Here is a 24289-nt window from a genome sequence, read left to right as displayed (position 1 = left end):
ACAATGGGAACACAAAGATACTGTGGACAGCCTTAAGGCAGAGTGCATGGTGCCACCCAGGCTTCAATGTACAGAGAGGACAAGTGAAAGAGAGGTCAAGTTGGCCTGGTGTAGGAATTGTAGGATACACCCTACATCAGAGATAGAAGGCATATAGCCCAGCAATCTCCTTCCCATGTGATAGATGAGGAAACTGAGACTCAGAAAGGTGAAGTGATTTGCTCGTCTTTAGTTGGGGCAAACATAAAGACTAGAACTCAGTTATTTTAATTCAATGCTCTTTCTTCTTTACTAGCTGTTCTTAAACTTTAAAATGCTTAAGAATTACCTAGGGACCTCATTCAATGTGGTGATTCCTAACCCCTTCTATTCTAATCTAATAGGACTGGGGTGTAGTTACATTTTTAACGAATTCAGGAAATGTGAATCAAGTAAATCCAGAGAGCACACTTCAAGAAATACTGCTTTATTCAAGTGTCTTATGGCTTATGATTTTCAGTTGATTAAGCTATTCAAGTAATTGATCCGGACGTGAAAACCCTTTGAAAAGTTGTGTAAATGTACCTCCACTGTGTCGTAACTGGTACACCTTACTCCTCAGCGTACTTCTCTACTCACAGTATGATCCATGGAGAAGGAGCATCATTATCACCTGGGAGCTTGTTAGAAACACAGGATCTCAGCTGGGCATGGTGGCTCAAGCCTGTAATCCTAGAACTTTGGGAGGCCGAGGCAGGCTGATCACGAGGTCAGGAGTTCAAGACCATCCTGGCTAACATGGTGAAACCCTGTCTCCGCTAAAAATACAAAAAATAAACTGGGCGTGGTGGCACGCGCCTGTAGTCCTAGCTCCTCGGGAGGCTGAGGCAGGAGAATTTCTTGAACCTGGGAGGTGGAGGTTGCAGTGAGCCGAGATCGCACCACTGCACTCCAGCCTGGGTGACAGAGCGAAACTCCGTCTAAATACAGGATCTCAAGCCTCTCCCCAGACCTACTAAATCAAAGCTTATATTTTAACAAGACCTTTAGGTGATCTGAATGCACAGCAAAATTTGAGGAGCTCTAATAAAAGGTCCACCCCTCACCCCAACTTGTTCTTATCTATTGCTTTATTATAAACTACCACAAAAGCTTGTGCTATATAAAAACAATGACATTGTTCTATCTCATGATTTGATGGGTCAAGAATTAGGTCAGTACTCACCTGAGTGACTTCTTCTGTCCCACAATGTCAGCTGGGGTGACTCAAACATCTGGAGATGGATGGGCCAGCTCAGCTAGATTCATGTGTCTGCGTCTTTGGTTCTTCTCAACTTGGCATGTGCTGGAACTGAAATGTCCAATATGGTGCTTCCATTCACATGGCTGGTGTCTGATCTGGGATGAGTGGAACAGCTGGGGACTGGTCAGCATCACTCTATTTCCATGCAAAGTGGTACATGGTGGCTGACTTTTCCCTCATTGAGGGGTTCAAGAGACAGGAAGTGGAGGCCGCCAATCTCTTAAAACCTGGGCTCAGAAACTGGCACATCACTTCCTCCACAGATCCTTGTTCATGGAATCACAGAGCCCGCCCAAATTCATGGGGAGGGAACATGGACCCCAATTTTCAATGGAGGATGAATTTGTGGACATCTCTAATTACACACAGAGCTTATTAACTGTGCATGGCAAATGGGTAGGTTTGTGAAGCCTTCAAGCCAGGCCATGGTCAGAAAACCAAACTGTGAGGGCTTCATCATAAATAATATTTGAGGTGAGACACACCACCACCACCATAAACACACACACACACATACCCCACTACCACAATTACACACACACCCCACCACTACCACCACCACACACACATACACACACACACACCACCACTACCACCACCACACACACATACACACACACACCCCACCACCACAATTACACACACACACCCCATCACTACCACCACCACACACATACACACACACACACCCCACCACCACAATTACACACACACCCCACCACTACCACCACCACACACACATACACACACATACCCCACCACCACAATTACACACACACACCACCACTACCACCACCACACACACATACACACACACACACCCCACCACCACAATTACACACACACACCCCATCACTACCACCACCACACACATACACACACACACACCACCACCACCATAAATACACACACACACACAGCCCACCACAATTACACACACACCCCACCACTACCACCACCACACACACATACACACACACATACCCCACCACCACAATTACACACACACACACCACCACTACCACCACCACACACACATACACACACACACACCCCACCACCACAATTACACACACACACCCCATCACTACCACCACCACACACATACACACACACACACCCCACCACCACCATAAATACACACACACACAGAGCCCACCACAATTACACACACACCCCACCACTACCACCACCACACACACATACACACACACATACCCCACCACCACAATTACACACACACACACCACCACTACCACCACCACACACACATACACACACACACACCCCACCACCACAATTACACACACACACCCCATCACTACCACCACCACACACATACACACACACACACCCCACCACCACAATTACACACACACCCCACCACTACCACCACCACACACACATACACACACACACCCCACCACCACAATTACACACACACACCACCACTACCACCACCACACACACATACACACACACACACCCCACCACCACAATTACACACACACACCCCATCACTACCACCACCACACACATACACACACACACACCACCACCACCATAAATACACACACACACACAGCCCACCACAATTACACACACACCCCACCACTACCACCACCACACACACATACACACACACATACCCCACCACCACAATTACACACACACACCACCACTACCACCACCACACACACATACACACACACACACCACCACTACCACCACCACACACACATACACACACACACCCCACCACCACAATTATACACACACACCCCATCACTACCACCACCACACACATACACACACACACACCCCACCACCACAATTACACACACACCCCACCACTACCACCACCACACACACATACACACACACACCCCACCACCACAATTACACACACACACCACCACTACCACCACCACACACACATACACACACACACACCCCACCACCACAATTACACACACACACCCCATCACTACCACCACCACACACATACACACACACACACCACCACCACCATAAATACACACACACACACAGCCCACCACAATTACACACACACCCCACCACTACCACCACCACACACACATACACACACACATACCCCACCACCACAATTACACACACACACACCACCACTACCACCACCACACACACATACACACACACACACCCCACCACCACAATTACACACACACACCCCATCACTACCACCACCACACACATACACACACACACACCCCACCACCACCATAAATACACACACACACAGAGCCCACCACAATTACACACACACCCCACCACTACCACCACCACACACACATACACACACACATACCCCACCACCACAATTACACACACACACACCACCACTACCACCACCACACACACATACACACACACACACCCCACCACCACAATTACACACACACACCCCATCACTACCACCACCACACACATACACACACACACACCCCACCACCACAATTACACACACACCCCACCACTACCACCACCACACACACATACACACACACACCCCACCACCACAATTACACACACACACCACCACTACCACCACCACACACACATACACACACACACACCCCACCACCACAATTACACACACACACCCCATCACTACCACCACCACACACATACACACACACACACCACCACCACCATAAATACACACACACACACAGCCCACCACAATTACACACACACCCCACCACTACCACCACCACACACACATACACACACACATACCCCACCACCACAATTACACACACACACCACCACTACCACCACCACACACACATACACACACACACACCCCACCACCACAATTACACACACACACCCCATCACTACCACCACCACACACATACACACACACACCACCACCACCACCATAAATACACACACACACAGAGCCCACCACAATTACACACACACCCCACCACTACCACCACCACACACACATACACACACACACCCCCCACCACCACAATTACACACACACACCACCACTACCACCACCACACACACATACACACACACACACCCCACCACCACAATTACACACACCCCATCACTACCACCACCACACACATACACACACATACAACACCACCACCACCATAAATACACACACACACAGCCCACCACAATTACACACACACACCACCACCGCCATAAATACACACACACACCCCACCACAATTACACACACACCACCACTATCACCACCACACACACCCCCCACCACCACAATTACACACACACACACACACCATCACTATCACCACCACACACATACACACACACACACCACCACCACCATAAATACACACACCACCACCACAGTTACACACACACACCCCACCACTACCACCACCACACATATACACACACACAAACACACCATACACACACACCACCACTACCACCACCACACACACACACAAACACACCACACATACACACACCACCACTACCACCACCACACACACACACAAACACACCATAAATACATACACTACCACTACCACCACCACACACACATACACGCACACACAAATACACCATACATACACACGCCACCACTACAACAACCACACACACACATACACGAACACACCACACATACACACACCACCACTACTCATACACCACACACACACAAACACACCATAATACACACACACCATCACTACCACCACCACACACACATACACACACAAACACACCATAATACACACACCATCACTACCACCACCACACACACATACACACACAAACACACCATACATACACACACCACCACTACCACCACCCCACACATATGCACACACACACAAACACACCATACATACACACACCACCACTACCACCACCACACACATACATACATGAACACACCACACATACATGCACCACTAACACCACTCATACACCACACACGTTTTTCTCCCAGAATGGGACTGAATTAACTACAAATAGCTCAATCTGTAAGATGCTTGAAGTTAGGAGCCTGCTGTTACCTGTCTTTACACCTCCTCATACTCTGCTCTACCTCACTTGTATTTAAAACAGTTGTTTATACACAGTAGGTACTCAATAAATATTTGTTAATTTTGATTTGTTAACTAAATGTTGGCTAATTTAATTTTAATTTTTCAATGTATGGACTCCAGAAAATGTGATCAAGTATCTTCATGGTAGGATTAATACATTTGAACTGAAAAAGAAAAAAATAATAGTATCTGAGGTGAGAAAAAGGGAGATTAACTGGAAAAGGCTTTACAGGAGATAGGACTCAAATTGAACCTGGAAGCCTGAATAGGGGCTGGATAAGCAGAAAGAAATGGAAAGGCTTTCAAGAGCAATTTCTAGGCCTAACCCCAGTCTGGTTTTGTGTCCTATTTCCCTATCCCTCTCCACCCTGGACATTAGGTTTCCACCACACTATGAGGATAGCGACATTTTAATCTTCCCATGGTAATCTCGAGTGTACATTTGCAAAGCAGAAACTGCTTTCTGATGGAAGTTTCTAAAAAATTTCCCACAGGCTCACCACCATATGAGGTATTCAAGGAAAATCAACACCTTGCATCTATACCAGAGAGAGTGGTTTTCTTGATTCTGCCATGTCCTATCTTTTGTTTTGTTTTTGAGATGGAGTCTCACTCTGTTGCCCAGGCTAGAATGCAGTGGGGACATCTCGGCTCACTGCAAAGTCCACCTCTCAGGTTCCAGCCATTCCCCTGTCTCAGCCTCCTGAGTAGCTGGGATTACAGGCACCCACCACCATGACCGGCTAATTTGTGTATTTTTAGTAGAGATGGGGTTTTACCATGTTGGCCAGGCTGGTCTCGAACTCCTGATCTCAAGTGATCCACCCACCTCGGCCTCCCAAAGTGCAGAAATTACAGGCGTGAACCACCACGCTGGGCCTCATATCCTATCTTAAAAGAATGGACAATTCTAGGACTCGAGTTTCCTCGGCTCTAACTGGGAATATTACAGCCATTCTACAGGAAACCCAATGCCCAGAATGACCCTTGGATCCAGAGAAGCAGCCAGAAATATACCATGTATAAACATGTAATTTTTAAAAGCAGAAAACCAATTGAATATAAAGTAAGGTCTAAAATACATAGAAAATAAATGTAGACAGATAAAATATTGGAAAAAATAAGGCATAACATTAATTATTTCTTAATTGTGAAAGTATGTGGGATTTTTTCCTCTTATCTTTTCCATATTTCAGTATGTTTCCGCAATGAATGGGTGTTGTTTTCAAAATCATAAGAACATTTTGATATAAAGATCTATTTTTATTTCAAAGAAGATTCTAAGAACTTTCACATGGCGATGAATTCTTCAAAAACACAGTTTTCACAAGCCCTGTCACAGATCCTTCTGGAGACCCGCATACTTCTAGCGTTTGCCCTGACGAATGCCAGTTCTGTTCTTCAAGATTTACTTGTCAGAAAATCAAGACACACAGAATGAGTTATGTCCGCAGGAAGTGTTCCAGGATTCTGGAAACAGATGATGCTTTCTTTCAGCCTGTTGTCATTCTTCTCCTTCATGAAGATATTGTCGTCATCACTCTGGGTTTAACTCAGCTTGACGGTAGCCACATTTCTGTGTTGCTCTTCATCCCTTCTTTTGGTAAAAGTCTGCAAATTGAGGCTCAGCTAACAGCTATTTCACACTAATCAGACACTGGGACTAAATTAGAACCAAGAAAAGGCCTGTGGTGAGATAGGGTGAGGCCACAGCAGACACTTTGTGCTCTGGATCACCCCGCATGAATGCTGACTAGGCCGTTTGCTCTCCCTTTTATAGAGAGTTGTGTCTCTCACTACCTATCGTAAACGACTGCAGCATAACCCTTCACTTGCTTTTCTTATTCACTTCCAGTTTGCGCTGCTGCTAAAATATTCTGCTTCTCAGCAGCCACTATCAGTGTCTAAATCATCCCCAGTCCAAGGCGCCAGCTCTTCTGGTGCAGAAACCACAGACTCAGCAGCCAGGATGTCATCAGCATACTCGAGATTACATCATCTCCTTCTGCCAACCTTAATACCACTATGGTAACCATCAACAGCAATACCCATGATTATTTCAGTAGAAATATTGAACAGATGTGACAGCCTTGTCAAACTCCTTTGCTGGTGTCCTACCACTCTGTTATACCTTTTACAATTCTAAAATCTCTCTTCTGGCCACAAGAGAGACAGCACATGCTGACCTCCCGCTTGGGAAACTGCTCCCGTAGCGTCAGTTGGCATATCAACGACTAACTACCAACACCACCTTACATACACAGTGCTTTGCCACCTGCTAATCATTTTTGCAGACATTCTCCTTTTTGACTCTCAAGCCAGCTGAGACAGCCGTGGAATAAGTTGAAAGGGCACTGGACTTTCTGTCAGGAATTTTGACTTTCTTGGTTACTTACTACCTTTGAAATCTTGAGCAAATCACTCTGAGCTTGTTTTTTGTCAGTAAAATACTTCTTCTTAACCCAATTTGAAAAACAAATGAGGTGGTAAATTTAAAAATAATAAATTATGAAGATAGTTATTCAAACTAATACTTGTACTTGAATGTTTCTATCAGCACTATTCACAATAGCCAAAAGGTGAAAACAACCAAAATGTCTAGCAGCAGATGAATGGATAAACAAAATGTGGTATACCCAGACAATAGGATATTTGTCAACCATAAAGAGGAATGGGTCAGGCACAGTGGCTCATGCCTGTAATTTCAGCATTTTGGGAGGCTGAGACTGGCAGATGATTTGTGGTTAGGAGTTCAAGACTAGCCTGGCCAACATGGCGAAACCCTGTCTTTACTAAAAAATATAAAAATTAGCCGGGTGTGGTGGTGTGCACCTGCAGTCCCAGCTATTTGGAGGCTGAGGCAGGAGAGTCATTTGCACCTGAAAGATGGAGGTTGCAGTGAGCCAAGATTATGCCACTGTACGCCAGCCTGGGCAACAAAGTGAGACTCCGTCTCAAAAAAAAATAAAATAAAATAAAAGAGGAATGAAGTATTGAAACATGCTATAGTGTGGATGAACCCAGAAAACATAATGCTAAGTGAAAGAAGCAAGACACACAAGATCACATATTATATGATCTCATTTATATAAAATACTCAAAGTAGGTCAATCCATAGAGGCAGAAAGCAGATTGGAGTTTGCCAGGGGCTAGGAAGAAGCAGGAAGAGGGAGTGACTGCTTAGTACAGGGTTTTCTGTTGGGGTGATAAAAACGTTTTGGAACTAGATAGAGGTGGCCCTTGTCCAACATTGTAAAAGTACTAAATGCCACTGAATTGTACACTTTAAAGTGGTATATTTTGCTACATGAATTTTACCTTAATGAAAAATAATAATAAATTATAAAGCACGTGAAAATCCTAATTAGCATTTCTCAGGGACAAAACAGCCTCAGGAAGATTAAGTGACTTATGAAAGAACAAAAACTTTCAAAACGAAACAAAGAGGTTCATTCTGAGGGGAGAATGCTGGTCTTTTGATAGGCCGGGAAGGGCTTCTATCCTGCTCTCGGTAGGAATAGAAGTCTAAGCTCTTAAGATGTCACCATTCTCAGCTCTGAACTTTTGTTCTGACTCCCATATCTCTTGCAAAACCTAATCCCCATAGCACTGTTTCCAGCCTCTTCTACTTATCAGTTCACAGCAAAAGGAAGACAAAATGATCATTTGGAATAAGGAGGTAAAGGGTCTTTGGAAGACCAGAGAACTTCTCTCTTTATCTTGTCTAAAGAAAAAGAAGATTCCTGAATACTGAATGAGAAATTGAGAAGATAGAAAGCTTTGTTAGAATAAAAGGGAATGAAATTAAAAAAAAAAAAAAAAGAAAAGAAAGCTTTGTTAGAGATGCCTATCCCTCCGTAGTCCAATCAAAGGAGAATCTGCATTTTACCGAGATTCTCAGGTGATCTGTGTGCTTAGGAAAAGTTTGAGACACAGTGCTCTGGGCCACTAGACATGTAACAGAGGCTCTCCATAATGAAATATGAGGGTGTCGGATATGTAAGCAATAAGTCATGTTGGGCCTCTTAGGCCATTTGTTCTGAGTAGAATGTTAATTTCCATCATCTTTACCAACATCTCTGAAAAGCTTATGAATGGTGGAGAAAGCACATGGGCTGTTCACCCAGTTACAACAAATTGCACAGATATTCTTAGCCTCCATTATTCTGTACCCTGAAAACCATGATGCTACCTCTCCAGTTTCTAGTAATCTCTCTAGTTCACAGCTAAATGTCTAGCAAGGCATTATTAAATTACTAAACATCACAGTTACTGGGAACTTTAGGAGTCATCTGGCCAGCGTTCCCAAATGCTATTCCACGGATCAGTTCTGAGTTAGCTACATCAAAATCACCTGGGGTGCATTTCAAAGGCAGATCCCTAGGGTGTAGCATCTTCTCATTAAGTCTGGAAAGAACCCATGAAAGATGTTTTCAAAAAGCTCTCCAGGTGATTCTAATGCACAAATCTGGACACAATCTGTCTGGCTCTGCTCATGCATCCACAGCCACAGCCTAAATACCTTCAGAAACAGAACTTTCATTGCAGAGAGCTAATTGCCAGAAAGTTCTTTCCAACACATTGAGTCAATACCTGCCTCTCTATAGTTTCTACCTTTTGTTCTGTCCTTTTGGGCCATACAAAATCATGTGAGTGTGTTTTTGATGTAGAATCTCTGTTTCATATGATACGACAGCTTTTCAAATGTCTGGTTCCACACACTGTGTCCATATGTCTTCTCTCTAATAATACTTTTTGCCTTGAAGTCTATTTTGTTTGGCAATAATGAAGCTACCAACTTTTTTTCCCAGTCTTTTACTTTTAATCTTACTGTTTCATAATAATTTTGCTTTGTCTCTTATAAGCAAAATACAGCTAGATTTTTTAAATTCAGTCTAATAATTTATTTGAACTGGCAAGTTTAGGCAAATTACATACACATATTACTAACATGTTTGAAATTATTTCTACCATCTTATTCTACACTCTCTTTTATCCTATTTTTCTCTGTCTTTTTTTCTTTACTGCATTCTGGCAGATTGATTGAATTTTCTTTGCCTTCCTTCCCTCTCCCTCCTTCTCTTCCCCAACTGCCCTGGTTTTGGAAGTTGTATCAGTGTCAGGAGGCATTTATAGAGGTTACTTTTTTAAAATGTTGAATAACATGAATATGTAACAAAATTTAACTTAAACTTTAAGAATAGTTAACTTTAAGAATAGTTATTATTCTTAAAAATTTGGCCCATGTGCTTACCAAAATCTAAAGTTAATCACTATCTATTCTGCCTCCTCAACAAGTCGTAGAGCTTAGAACCCTTTACCTTCAGGCCTGGCCAACATGGAAACCCCATCTCTACTAAAAATACAAAACTTAGCTGGGCGTGGTGGCGCATGCACCTCTAGTTCCAGCTACTCGGGAGGCTGAGGTAAGAGAATGACTTGAACCCAAAAAACCCGAAAGGCAGAGGTTGCAGTGAGCTGAGATGGTGCCACTGCACTCCAGCCTGGGCAATAGAGCAAGACCCTGTCAAAAAAAAAGGGAATGTTACCTAAATGTTAGGTTTGACGAGAGTCTCAGCCAAGAAACAGAGAAGGAAAAAACAGATCTAGAGTAACGGATTGGCTAACTATCCGCCAGGCACATCCTTAACAAGAAACTATAATGAGCAGGACCTAGGAGTCTGTAGACCTAGGAAATAAAAATGCTGACATTTAGAAACGCAGATATCAAAGAATGTAAGACCATTTTTCTAGGATATTTTATGTGGATTACAATGCCAAAATAAAGTTCTTATTTAAGTCAGGAACATTTCTTCATTCTTCATGCTCTCCAATTTTTCTCATGACATAGTTTTCCAATGATGAAGAACAGAATTATACACACCTAGAAGATAAACTCCATAAGGGAACCATATCTATCTTTTTTTGTACTGATCTCTTAGGGCCTACCATAATGCCTAGTACATGGTGGACCATCAATAAAAGTTGGTTAAATATATTAATTTTGAAAAACATGGACGATATTAATGAGAAAATATTCTGTTTTATTTTAGTAACTTTAAAAATAAACGTTGTGGCTGCAATAATTAATGTGCTTTTGTTCATCAATATACACATTTTAAAATTACAATGAAGGCCGGGCGCGGTGGCTCACGCCTGTAATCCCAGCACTTTGGGAGGCCGAGGCGGGCGGATCACGAGGTCAGGAGATGGAGACCATCCTGGCTAACACGGCGAAACCCCGTCTCTACTAAAAATACAAAAAAATTAGCCAGGCGAGGTGGCGGGCGCCTGTAGTCCCAGCTCCTGGGAAGGCTGAGGCAGGAGAATGGCGAGAACCCGGGAGGCAGAGCTTGCAGTGAGCCGAGATCGCGCCACTGCACTCCAGCCTGGGCGATAGAGCGACCCGTCTCAAAAATAAAATAATAAAATAAAATAAAATAAAATAAAATAAAATAAAATAAAATAACAATGAAGTCTTCTAATGCTATGGCAAGGTTTTGATAAATGTTTTTAAAACTTTTGTAAACCAAACTATAGGATTTTATTTAATTTCAGCCTGGGAAAAATCATTAGTTTTTAAACTCATTTACTCATACTGTTGAAATTCCATATCCCTTATTAGCATTCATAGGTTTTTGTCCATATTTACTGATATAGTAGTTAAAATTTTTAAACAAAAAAAAATTTTAGATTACAACGTGGGTAGAGTACTACCTGAACCTTGAGGATGCAAATTTTAATATTATAATTCTACTTGCCATTATGTGGCAGTGACTATAAACAGTAGCCAGTGATCCCGTTTTAGTGATTTATACAAAAACACTGCATCTAGAGGAGATAGGTTAAACTAGCCTGGGGAGTTTAAAAGTTAAAATATATAAAAATCAAACTTTCCTTTATGTCTATGCCTGTTTTCAAAGAGAGACTAAAGATAGCATTAAGTTGTGGCTTTTAAATATTTTTAGAGTAACAATGTACTTGGAAGGCAGGCTCTGCAAACAGACTGCCAGAGTTTGCTTCTCTTCTCCATTCATCACTGTGTGACCTCTGGCAAGTGTCTGATCCTCTAGACTCATGTCCTCAGCCTTCAAGAAGGATGACAACAGTACTGAACCACAGGCTGTTCATAAGGACTACTAGAAATAATTCATCTAAGGCATCCAAAACAGGGCTGTCAACTAACATCATCCATTTCTATTACTATTAACAAGATTACTTTGTAGCTTTCTGATAATTAAATGGAAAGGAGGTATTTTAAAAAGTGTTTCTTGGCTGGGCACTGTGGCTTACGCCTGTAATCTTAACACTTTGGGAGGCCAAGGCAGGTGGATCACCTGAGGTCAGGAGTTTGAGGCCAGCCTGGCCAACATGGCAAAACCTCGTCTCTACTAAAAATACAAATATTAGCTGGGCATAGTGGTGGGTGCCTATTTTCTCAGCTACTTGGGAGGCTGAGGCAGGAGAATTGCTTGAACCCAAGGGGCATAGGTTGCACTGTTTTTCATGTGGCCCAAGACAAAGCTCTCAATTTTGCTATGACTGTGTATCCTTGTCTCTAACAATTAAATAAATGTTTGCCACTTATTCCAATAACAGAGATGCTGTGAGGATTCAAGAGGTAATATTTAAGAGCCATGACATACTCATAAATATAAAGCATTATCCCTGATAAAGATGATGGTTGTTGCCCTGGCAGGCTCTATTGAAGACATATGGTGGATTGGTAGCATCAAGGGCGAGAAGGATAAGCCACCTCTGCAGCTCCAACGTGACCTCAGCCCAGGGTCTGGGGTGGATACAGCCAGGTGGCCAGAGCAGGGCAGTGGCCCTACACATGAGGTTCCTGAAGGCCATTGATGAGAACAAAGCTCTCAGGTCACCTCTTGTCTCCAGGTTCCAGGATAGCTGGAGGTCAGCTCACAGAAGATTCATTCAGCACTGGACAGCTCCCAGCCCAGCCAGTCCTTCTTGATGATTCCCAGAAGAAGACTGTCAACAACGGCCTTTGTTCATTCTTCCAGAAAAGCAACACTGAAACCATGCTAAGCCCTTCAAACTCTCCTAAATATTGAAAATACGAAAAAGAGCAGAGGAGATTTTTTAATCACTCACATACCAGTATTTGGAAACAGTCACTTTTTTAAAAACATGTAAATATGCTCCTCTGGTGCTGTGTGTGACAAAATAGAAAACTTTTCATTTTCTGCCTTTTGTTTTCCTAAGGATAAAATGTGAAATAAACTTCCTTAATTTTCACTTCAGTGTTTGCAGCTTAGGATTCCATTAATATATCCTTTTCCCCTCGGTTGTGCAGGGTCCTCGTTTGCAGTCAGTTCATTCTGCATTGATGTATATTTCATTGCCCAGGGCTTAATTTTGATTTATTGTCCATCCATAAATTAGAAAAATATGCTCTGGAATTCCATCCCGCTGAAAAGCTGTGCCTGATGTCAGGGGACTGGGTGATATTTAAGATGTCAGAAATACATATTGGATTAGTGTGCTTTGTTTCCCCACAACAGCAGGTGTTTAATCATAGCTGATGGCTGAAGTTAAATGCATTAGGACAGCAGCAGCCAAGAAGATGGAGTTTTTCTAAACCATACAAACTCCAGGATAAATAACTCAAAACTAATTGTGTGTCCACATCTTAGATACATTTTTATTTACTTAATACATTAAACAATGAAAATAGCCTTTGGCACTTAACTTCATGTTTAAGAGCCTGTACAAATATTTTATGTTAGTGAAGTGTTGGCTGTTTAAACATAATTACTATTTTCCTTACTGGCCCTCTGGCGGCTTTATATAGAACATTTCTTAAAGCAGAAAAGAATAAAGGCTGAAATCTCTCAGTAATTCAGGGATAAGGAATTTTCAGGGGTTGCTTTTTCTTTCTTAGTATGATTTGAATGCTTATATCTGCCTAAATGCCCATTTGCCATCATCCAAATGATGCTTCACATACTTACTGACCAGGCATTTTCCTTTCCTCTCTTCGTAAAGTACAGGTTCTCGTTGCCATTATGTTTATATTAATTAGAGGTCTATGTGTATAGAAAAATGATCAGGCTTGGTGTGGAGCAATTTAGCTGGTGGCTGGAGAGAAGACGCTTAGGAGAGCAAACATTTTCAAGGTGCAACCGGTGACCTGTAACAAGCTGGGGAGATTCATGGCGAGAATCGTATATTTTGACACAACAGTGATTTGATTAAAAGAGAAAGTAATGGGTTTAAACAGTCACTATGAGGATGTAGCCAGACTTTGGTAGCTTTTTGCAATTTACTTTACAGAGCAGTGATGGAGCAGGAGAGAGGACCTTTGCTACTGAAAAGGAAAGGCTACTTGGATTTGAAAACAAATATAAGCAAAATTGAGTGGCTGAAACTAGTTTTTTCCCTTCCAGCCTTCCTTTAACACACGTCTATGGGGGAGGCAGGGTAATACCAAGGCAAAAAGAAAATGTTAAGTTCATTTTGAGAATCGGATTAGAACTGGATTTAATTTTGCTTGGATATTTAAAAGAAAAATAGTTCTGGTGTCAGGCTCAACTGAAAAGGGAAAATGTAATTCTCTGCATTTTGAGAAAAATTAGAATTTATATTAGAAAACTGAAATAGTTAATTTGTTCACTTACATAAGCAGTTTGATTCCTCAAAATAGTTAACATCCCTAGGGTCAATGTAGCATCAAATTTAATTTTAATATAATAGTTGAGAATACCACAGTGTGAGTCTGAATTTAATAGGTGTAAAAAGAATTTTAATAAAACCTTAAGTTAACAAGTACAGGTTACAATACAATAGAATGATTCTATTAATGTAAGAATACAAGAGAAAACACAATGAAAGGCATGCTGTGTATGTATATAGATCCTAGAATAACCATGACCCCCATAAAAAAGGATCTGAAAATGAACAGAACAGTGATTACCTCTGAGGAGGGGATTTGAACTGTTTACTCTGTATACTTTGGTGTTGTATGATTTTTATTATTATAATAATGATAATAATATAACATTATTTAATGTTTTGAGATACAACTTATATAAATTAATTTTCAAAGACTTCCAGTAGCCGGGCGCGGTGGCTCACCCCTGTAATCCCAACACTTTGGGACGCCAAGGCGGGCAGATCACGAGGTCAGGAGATTGAGACCATCCTGGCCAACATGGTGAAATCCCATCTCTACTAAAAATACAAAAATTAGCTAGGCACAGTGGCATGTGCCTGTAATCCCAACTACTCGGAAGGCTGAGACAGAAGAATCACTTGAACCTGGGAGGCAGAGGTTGCAGTGAGCTGAGATTGCGCCACTGTACTCTAGCCTGGCAACACAGCGGGACTCCATCTCAAAAAAAAAAAAAAAAAAAAAAAAAAGGAGTTCCAATAAAGGCTTGTTTTTTAGGAAAAAAGACGACTATTCCCTATTTTGATACATACATTGTGCCTGAAAAGAAATCAGTCATGATTATTTTTGTTATAACTTTGTGTTGAATGAGATAGTCATCATTGAATGTTGTTATAATAAACTACTTGAAAAAAAGTTTTAAAATTACAGTCCTGATAAGGTGTGCATGTAGAGCGAACTGTTAAAACAAACGTCTCTTGGTGCCTTAGTTTTCTCATTAGAAGCTGATTTCTTCCCTTCATCCCCCACCCTCTCTGACCATGGTAGGTAGCTGCTTTAATCATCAAGCATTTATCATAATAGGCAATTCACTCCTTTAAAACAGCACTAAAAACATCAAGGTACTGAGACAGCTCTTTGTTTCAGAATTTCTTATAATAATATCCTAATTGATAAAATTTATGTTTTTCACAACTCTGATTTTGAAAGTGATAGTTTGGTGTTTTTGTTAAAAAAAATGTTCTAAAATGAATTTCTCATTTGTTGACATCATTTCATACACTTTAATCATTTTTCTATTTGGCAACTGATATCGCAAAGTTCTTCAACACTTCAAAGTTCTTCATTGTATTTTAGCCCAATGAGTGTAATATTACTGGGAGAAAAAAAAGTAAATATGGGGACTTAAGACTCACTTTAAGCTGCTTCATATTATCTCTAACACTTTTAGTCTGAGTGTTGGAGGTCAGGCTCCCCAGGAAATAGACTCTGAGATGAAGATTTCTTGCAAGAGGCTTACTGAAGGGTGCTCTTGGAGTTACCTCTGAGCAGGGTGGGCAGGAAACAGGAATGGGTAGAAGGAGAAGTTGAGGCCATGTGGTCGCTTCAGCTGGTCTGCAGAGAGCTCAGGGGCCCAGAAGATCTTGCAGAGTTGTTCCCCCTTTGACAGCCACTGGATGCAGGCTGACTCCTGGAAGGGAGTGCCATTTTTGGCAAGGCAGCTCTCTTTGGCATAGGGCAATTCCTGGAGAGATATTTTGTTAAGAGCTTTCAGCAAACAACACTTACAGCAGTTCTAGGAATAAATGCCTTGGTCTTAAAGAGGGGCTCAGAGTGGTGCACCCTGTATCCACCACACCAAGCTTCCAGATCTCACTTTCTGCATTTCCAGTCACAAAGAACAATATTCTTTCAGTTGTGGCTGGAATATCTCTCCTAAACAAAGGGCAGAAGGGAGCAACATTCATTGTGGAAAACCATGAAAGGACCATAATTCCAAGGCATTTTTCATAAAGGAGGCTAAAAGTAGAAGAGGAAAAAACCCATTCCGTTGTTATCAAGGAAGCAAGAAAGAGAATGACTTACTGGTTGTCTTACACTAAAAATCTGAGATTTTGGTCCAAATTTGCTTGATTCTTTCATACTGCATTGCCAGTGGTCCAGTTATTTCTTGCATTTGTATCATAGAAATAATTAACAACATCCTAAGAAGGAGCCTGGAGACTATTAAGTGTAATTTTCTATAGTGCATGACGTAGTAAGGCTCATAGATGAATCCCATAAAGTAGTTGATATTTTGGTCAGTAAGGCAAGACTGGAGGACATCAGCCACTCATGATTGCTTTCCCTGTTTTCTGTTCCAAAGATACCTGGTTCCAAGAAGAGATAGTACATATGAAGTGAATTTACAGAGCAAATGGGGAAAGTGGGTTTTATCAAATGCTCAGGGACCAAGGAGGATATCTTCTGGACAGGGAAGAGGATTGTCGACCTGTTCCCATCAACATATGGTAACTTGAACTCTGACTTTGCCTTGGCAGCCTGGAAATGAACTGGGCATATTCTGAAGCAAATGACACTAATTAAGATTTGCTTAGGTATGTGGGAAGGAGAAAATATAAATGTTTTAAAGAGCTTGTTCACAGGAATGTTTATTTAACCTGCGGTAGCCTAAGTATAAAACACTTAAATCTTAAAAGGAAAATGCTTCACATGTTATGTATTCCTAATCCACCACAAAGAAAATAAGATTCCACAAACATTGCCAAAACAGTAGTCCTCCTCAGCCGGGCAAGGTGGCTCACGCCTGTAATCCCAGCACTTTGGAAGGCTGAGGCAGATGGATCACTAGGTCAGGAGATCGAGACCATCCTGGCTAACATGGTGAAACCCTGTCTCTACTAAATATGCAAAAAATTAGCTGGGCGTGGTGGCGGGTGCCTGTAGCCCCAGCTACTTGGGAGGCTGAGACAGGAGAATGGTGTGAACCTGGGAGGCAGAGCTTGCAGTGAGCCGAGATCACCCACTGCACTCCAGCCTGGGCAACAGAGCAAGACTCCCATCTCAAACAAACAAAGTAACAGTAGTCCTCGTCCAGAGAGTCTTTTAAGGAGAACCCAACCCTTACTGTTCTAACACATAGAAAAATGAAGGTACACAAAAGAAATATCTGTTCCTAAACATCTCCACAACATTAACACCCCAACCTACATGTTTGTAACCATATAAATGGTTTAATGGGGGCAGTAGATATGCAAATACTATACGGCAAAAAAAAGTGCAGGGAATTGTTTACAATTCTTTGCTGTGATTTCAATGTTTGTCCCCTCTAAAACTCATGCTGAAATGTAATTGTCATTGTGATGGTATTGGAACCTTAAAGAGGTGTTTAGGTCACAAGTACTCCACCTTCATGAATGGACTGACACTGTTATCACGAGAGGCAGTTTGTTATCATGGGAGTGGGTTTGGCCCTTCTTGCACTCTCTCTCTCTCTACCCTCCTTGCTTCTGTTATGTGATGTCTTCCACCATGTTATAGCACAGCAAGAAGGCCCTCGCCGGATACTGGCACCTTGATACTGGATTTCCCAGCCTCCACAATTGTGAGCAGATAAATTTCTGTTTATTATAAATCACCCAGCCTTAGGTATTCGGCTATAGCAGCATAGAATGAACTAGTACACCTTGAAAGATCTAGAATTGGGTCCTGGAATCAATCATCCTTGAACTTGATATTGGAATCCCTCATTTTTGGTTTCTTTAAAGTTTATCTCTTGAAGATGGTTTGTGCAGTAAAAGTAAATTTGAAAAGCTGAGTGATGAAAAGTAGGTGGAGGCAAAGAAGGAGAGATAGGGAGCAAGGAGGAAAATAAGCAAAGAAAGGTGATTACAATGAGATGGCCCAATATTCATTATAATAGCTCATGTAAGTTGAGTGCTCTCTGAGATTTCCTTCTCTCAGGTGCACATGCATTACCTTAAATAATTCAAGCAATTAACTCTATGAAGTTGGTACTGTCCTTATCTCCATTTTTGCTGATGAGGAAGCTGAGGCTTGATGAGGCTAAGCAGTTGTGTAGCACAGATAGGAGGTGGTACCAACGAAACTGTAGCTCAAGAAGGCAACTTCTGTGTAAGAGCTTCATCTCCCTATGCATCTATAGACTCTGGAAGGGTAGGGCTAAAGAGCCCTTCAAGATCCACAGACCATTCTACCCAGGTCTCTCCTACTGCAGGCAAGGAAACTGAGGCCCAGAGCAAAAGACAAGCCAGTTCTAAATTGCCTCTTTGGTTGTGTATGTTGTCTTCCAGAAAGATATGTAATTAAATGATAAATGATATTGTGGTCTGCAATAATTCTATTTGCCCTGGTAATAAATCATCAGGATGTGGAAATGTCCTAGGTTTTGTGACCAGACTCACAGTCTTTTCTGGTGCGGATGGCAGAACTAAGCACACTGACCTAGCTTGCTAAAGAATACATTTTGGATGCCCAGGTTCCCTTGAATGGGGTTTCTGGGGATCGGCTGAATCAGGGCCTAATTTGTCCTGGAGCTCTGAAGTCATTGTAAGCTGGAACAATGACAGCAGTCCCAGCCACCTACAGAGAAGACCTGATAATACTATAAAGTCTGAGATTGATTTTTAGGAAGACTCTTGATGTTTCCAGGGGCCACAGCAACAACATGACTGTGTTAGTCATGCATTAATGGGATTAGAGCTGCCTCACGCAGAGACTCAGATTATGGATGAGGCCAACCTCAAAAAGACCCTGGCCAGTTATTTTTATTTCTGGAGCAAGGAACATTTGAAAACTTATAATTTATTCAATTATGGAACTGGGTTGCCCTATAACCTGCTTTACATCACCCAGAATGATTTCTGAGCTTGACAAGGGTAACTCTTGGTCAAAAACTTAAGTGGTGAGAGAAAACAGAATTACATTTTATGGCTTGACTGTTTCCAATCAAAGCCTGAGAAGCATTGCATACGCTAAACAAGGTCAGCTTTTCCTATTCCTCTCTTATAAGGGATCCTTAGCAACTCTGAAAAATCATCATGTATTTATTCATCAAACATTGATGCAACCTAAGGCTGGAGGAATTTACTTTGGTAACTGATTTGTAGTCACCCAGTGATTTGGTGAGACATTCTGTGCTACAACTTATATATTCCGAGTCCAATATTTTACATCCTGAAAATATGCCAGCTCTGACTCTTAAGCTTCATTGTTTCAAGATCATTTCCTGTTGCTAAATTTCAAGCGTCTGCCCTTTGCTTACTCCAGAAACATCCTGTGCTTTATGCAGAAAGAAGTCAATAAGAGCAGTCACACTATCCTTCCTGCTTTGGAAAAACCCCAGGTCTCTCTGTTTAGACAGAGTCTCACTCTGTCACCCAGGCTGGCATGCAGTGGCGTGAGCTCAGCTCACTGCAGCCTCCACCTCCCGAGTTCCAGCAATTCTCCTGCCTCAGCCTCCCAAGTAGCTGGGTTACAGGCTCCCACCACCATTCCCAGCTAATTTTTTTGTATTTTTAGTAGAGACGGGGTTTCATCATGTTGGCCAGGCTGTTCTTGAATTCCTGACCTCAGGTGATCTGCCCACCTCAGCCTTCCAAAGTGCCAGGATTACAGGCATGACCCTGCCCAGCGTGTGACGTTGTATTATATTGCTCAAATTTATATAGCCTTAAACAGACACAGAATGTTATATAGTGACATGACCTTGGACTGTGAAAATGACATAATGACTCCTATCTCGTGGTATTGCTGTGAAGCATAATAATACAAGTATACACTGCCTGGCATATACTAGATGCCTAATAAATAATAGCCACTATTATTATCAATTTTCTAAAAGATAAAGGATATTTGCAGAGAAGATATTCTATAAAACACTCAGCATGAGAGGATAGAAAAGCAGGTATAAATTGTAAATGAAACTTTTAGCTTAGACTTCCTTGGGCTGTGGACAAGCATCTCTAGGCTGTAGCCACCCACCTGGGTCCTGAAGAAAGTTCCAAGTGGAGATGAATAGAAGTAAAGGGCTTTTTTTTTTTTTGAGACAGAGTTTCACTCTGTCACCCAGGCTGTAGTGCAATGGCGCGATCTCGGCTCACTGCAACCTCCGCCTCCCAGGTTCAAGTGATTCTCCTGCCTCAGCCTCCTGAGTAGCTGGGACTACAGGCACACGCCACCATGCCTGGCTAATTTTTGTATATATATATTTTTAATAGAGACGGGTTTTCACCATGTTGGCCAGTCTGGTCTCGAACTCCTGAACTCAGGTGATCCGCCTGCCTCAACCTCCCAAAATACTGGGATTACAGGCATGAGCCACTGTGCCCGGCCTGTAAAGGGCTTCTAATGAGGAGGTGATTTCCCCAACTGTCCCAGCACCCTCCAAAACCAAAAATGAATCAAAACGCCCTCTCTACCACCCTCTCCTACCCCCTCACCCTGTTCTTGAGCAGAACTGAAGACACAGACTTTCGACTGTGCTCCCTAAACCGAAATGTTCCAAATCACAACTTCAGGGCTTTCTAAATCGCAGCTCAAGACCCCATTGCCTCCCGTACACTTCTGACTTATGTCGATGTTTGATGATTCTTTAAGAAGTGAGCTGCTAAGTTCACATGACAGTTCTACCTCCTTTCTATAGTGATCATTTTCTGTAAGGCCTACAAAGATTTCAGCCCGCTTGTCAGCCCACTTAGGCAAAGCTGTATGGAAGATGCTCGGCTGCTTGTTTTAGTTCAATTGCACGTGCTTAAGAATAAATCCAGGCTAACACCCATTTCTAACAGGGAACTAGAAAGAGTCGTAGAAAATTGGGCATGCAATACGTAAAAGCCTAAACAAAAAGTAGAAGCTGTGGAAAGAAACGTGGAAAAATAAAAACAGTTACGTTAAAATGGCAGGGTTGTGGAAAACTTCTTATAAAACATATTTAAATTTGGTACAATATCATTTTTAGAATTGACAAAATCCCAGCATTGAGAGTGGAGAACAGCAATCTTCTAAAAAAAGACTTTGAAAATAAAAATCAGGCTGGGCATGGTGTCTCACACCTGTAATTCCAACACTTTGGGAGGCCTAGGCGGGTGGATCACTTGAGGTCAGGAGTTCAAGACCAGTCTGGCCAACATGATAAAACCCTGTCTGTACCAAAAAAATACAAAAATTAGCTGGGTGTGGTGGCACATACCTGTAATCCCAGCTACTCAGGAGGCTGAGGCAGGAGAATCATTTGAACTCAGGTAGTGAAGGTTGCAGTGAGCCAAGATCACACCACTGCACTCCAGCCTTAGCAACAGTGTGAGATTCCATCTCAAAATAAATAAATTAATTAAATAAAAATCAAACGTTTCTGACAACATAAAAGGAAGCGCCATTACAATGCACACTGCCTTATTTTTTCAGCTCTAAATATGCAATGATATACACACCAAACTAATGGGACTTTTCCTATATACACTAGAAAGTTAACATATTCCTATTATTACTAGTGGCATAGCATTGGCAAAAGAGGCCTCTATCTCAGTTTTCCTTTTTATAATAATTACAACATTTTGACATGCGGGTGACAGAGAACTAGAAAGGAAAGCTTATGAATTCAAAGACAAAATTGGTATCTAAAAACATCTAGACAAGGCCAGGATAAAGGGTCATCTTCAACAAGAAGGCATTTAATAGGTACTAATGTAAAGCCCTACACTTCAATATAAAAAATTATCTGCCTAAGTACAAAGGTCAAACATTTTGAGCCAGAACAAGTAGAATAGATTTAGGGTTTTTATTGATCACAAGTTGAGTAGAAGTAAACAATGTGTTAGGGCTGCCTTAAAGACTAAAGTAATTTAGTTTCCACTTCCAGAACCAGGAAAGTGACTAATTTCCTGCAATAACCAAATAAACTCAAAATTTGAATATAGTCTTCTTCAGACTTTGGATGAGCTGATTTTCCTCAGAGGATCCAGGTAAGGTTCTATCCTATTCTATGATTCTAGCCTTTCAATTTCTGCTGTACAAAAGGGTTTAGAATTCAGAATACATAGATTTGATAGAGGGTCTATGAATGGGTTTTAAGAGGCCTGCAAACCTTCTAATGTCATATGTAAAATGTTCTGCTCTCCATGAAATTCTAAAGCAAAGAATTTAGAAATCAATGTTCTAGACCAGCGGGTTTCAAAGGGGGTAGTGTCCACCCCAAAAAGGCAGTGCATTGGCACTCAAACAATTGTTCCAGGTCCTTCAGAACACATTCCAATGTTCCATCAGATATTCATGTAGGTGGAAAAGCCTTCGATAATTATCTCTAGCTCCATTTTTCATATGAGCACAAAGTGTTTTTACCTAGTTTTAATGTACATTAAATTTCTACAACTACCATGTACACAGTTTTGTCTGGAACCTGACTGAGAGTTGCTCACCATTTTGGAAAATCATGTTATGGACAACAATGCAATGTAGCTCTTGGGCTTTGTGTTCTCCCAACCATAGCTGTCACATTTGGATGATTTTACATGTGTGAGTAAATAACCTTATTTAGCCCTTATTTCATAATGTTGCTTATAAAGAAAAAGAGTCAACAACAATCAACTGAAAGCTTTCTCTTAAATCAACATTTGTTCATTTGTTATAAAGTGATGTGATCACCTATAATCCCAGCACTTCGGGAGGCTGAGCAGGAGGATCACTTGAGCTCAGGAGTTCAAGATTAGCCTGGGCAACATGGCAAAACACCATCTTTACAAAAAATACAAAAATTAACTGGGCGTGGTGGCACGTGCCTGTAGTCCCAGCTACTCAGGAGGCTCAGGTGGAAGGATCACTGGAGCCCACAAAGATCGAGGCTGCAGTGAGCCAAGATGACACCACTGCACTCCAGCCTGAGCAATAGAGTGAGAGCCTGTCAAAAAAAAAAAAAAAAAAAAAAAGGCGTGAGATTATTTGATTACTTCATTCCTTAGTTGTCGTGATGAAGCATGTACCCATTGAAACATGTATTATACTATATTTTTGTTATATTATACCTTATGTGTTCTTGTTTATAGGTAAGCCCTTATGTTTTTGCCTTTCTTTGTTTTCTTCCTTCTATCTTCTCTTTTTCTAAGTCACATGTAGGATATATTATTCAATATTTTTATTTGTAATAGTAAAAGATATTACAACTTTCTTCTTCTTTTTTTTTTTTTTTTTTGACACCATCTCACTCTGTTGCTCAGGCTGGAGTGCAATGGCATAATCATGTCTCACCGCAGCCTTGACCTCTCAGGC

Source organism: Chlorocebus sabaeus, chromosome 4 (assembly GCF_047675955.1).
Source record: "Chlorocebus sabaeus isolate Y175 chromosome 4, mChlSab1.0.hap1, whole genome shotgun sequence".
Classification (NCBI taxonomy): domain Eukaryota; kingdom Metazoa; phylum Chordata; class Mammalia; order Primates; family Cercopithecidae; genus Chlorocebus; species Chlorocebus sabaeus.
The sequence above is the reverse complement of the archived record's forward strand: the minus strand, read 5'-3'. Positions refer to the sequence as shown.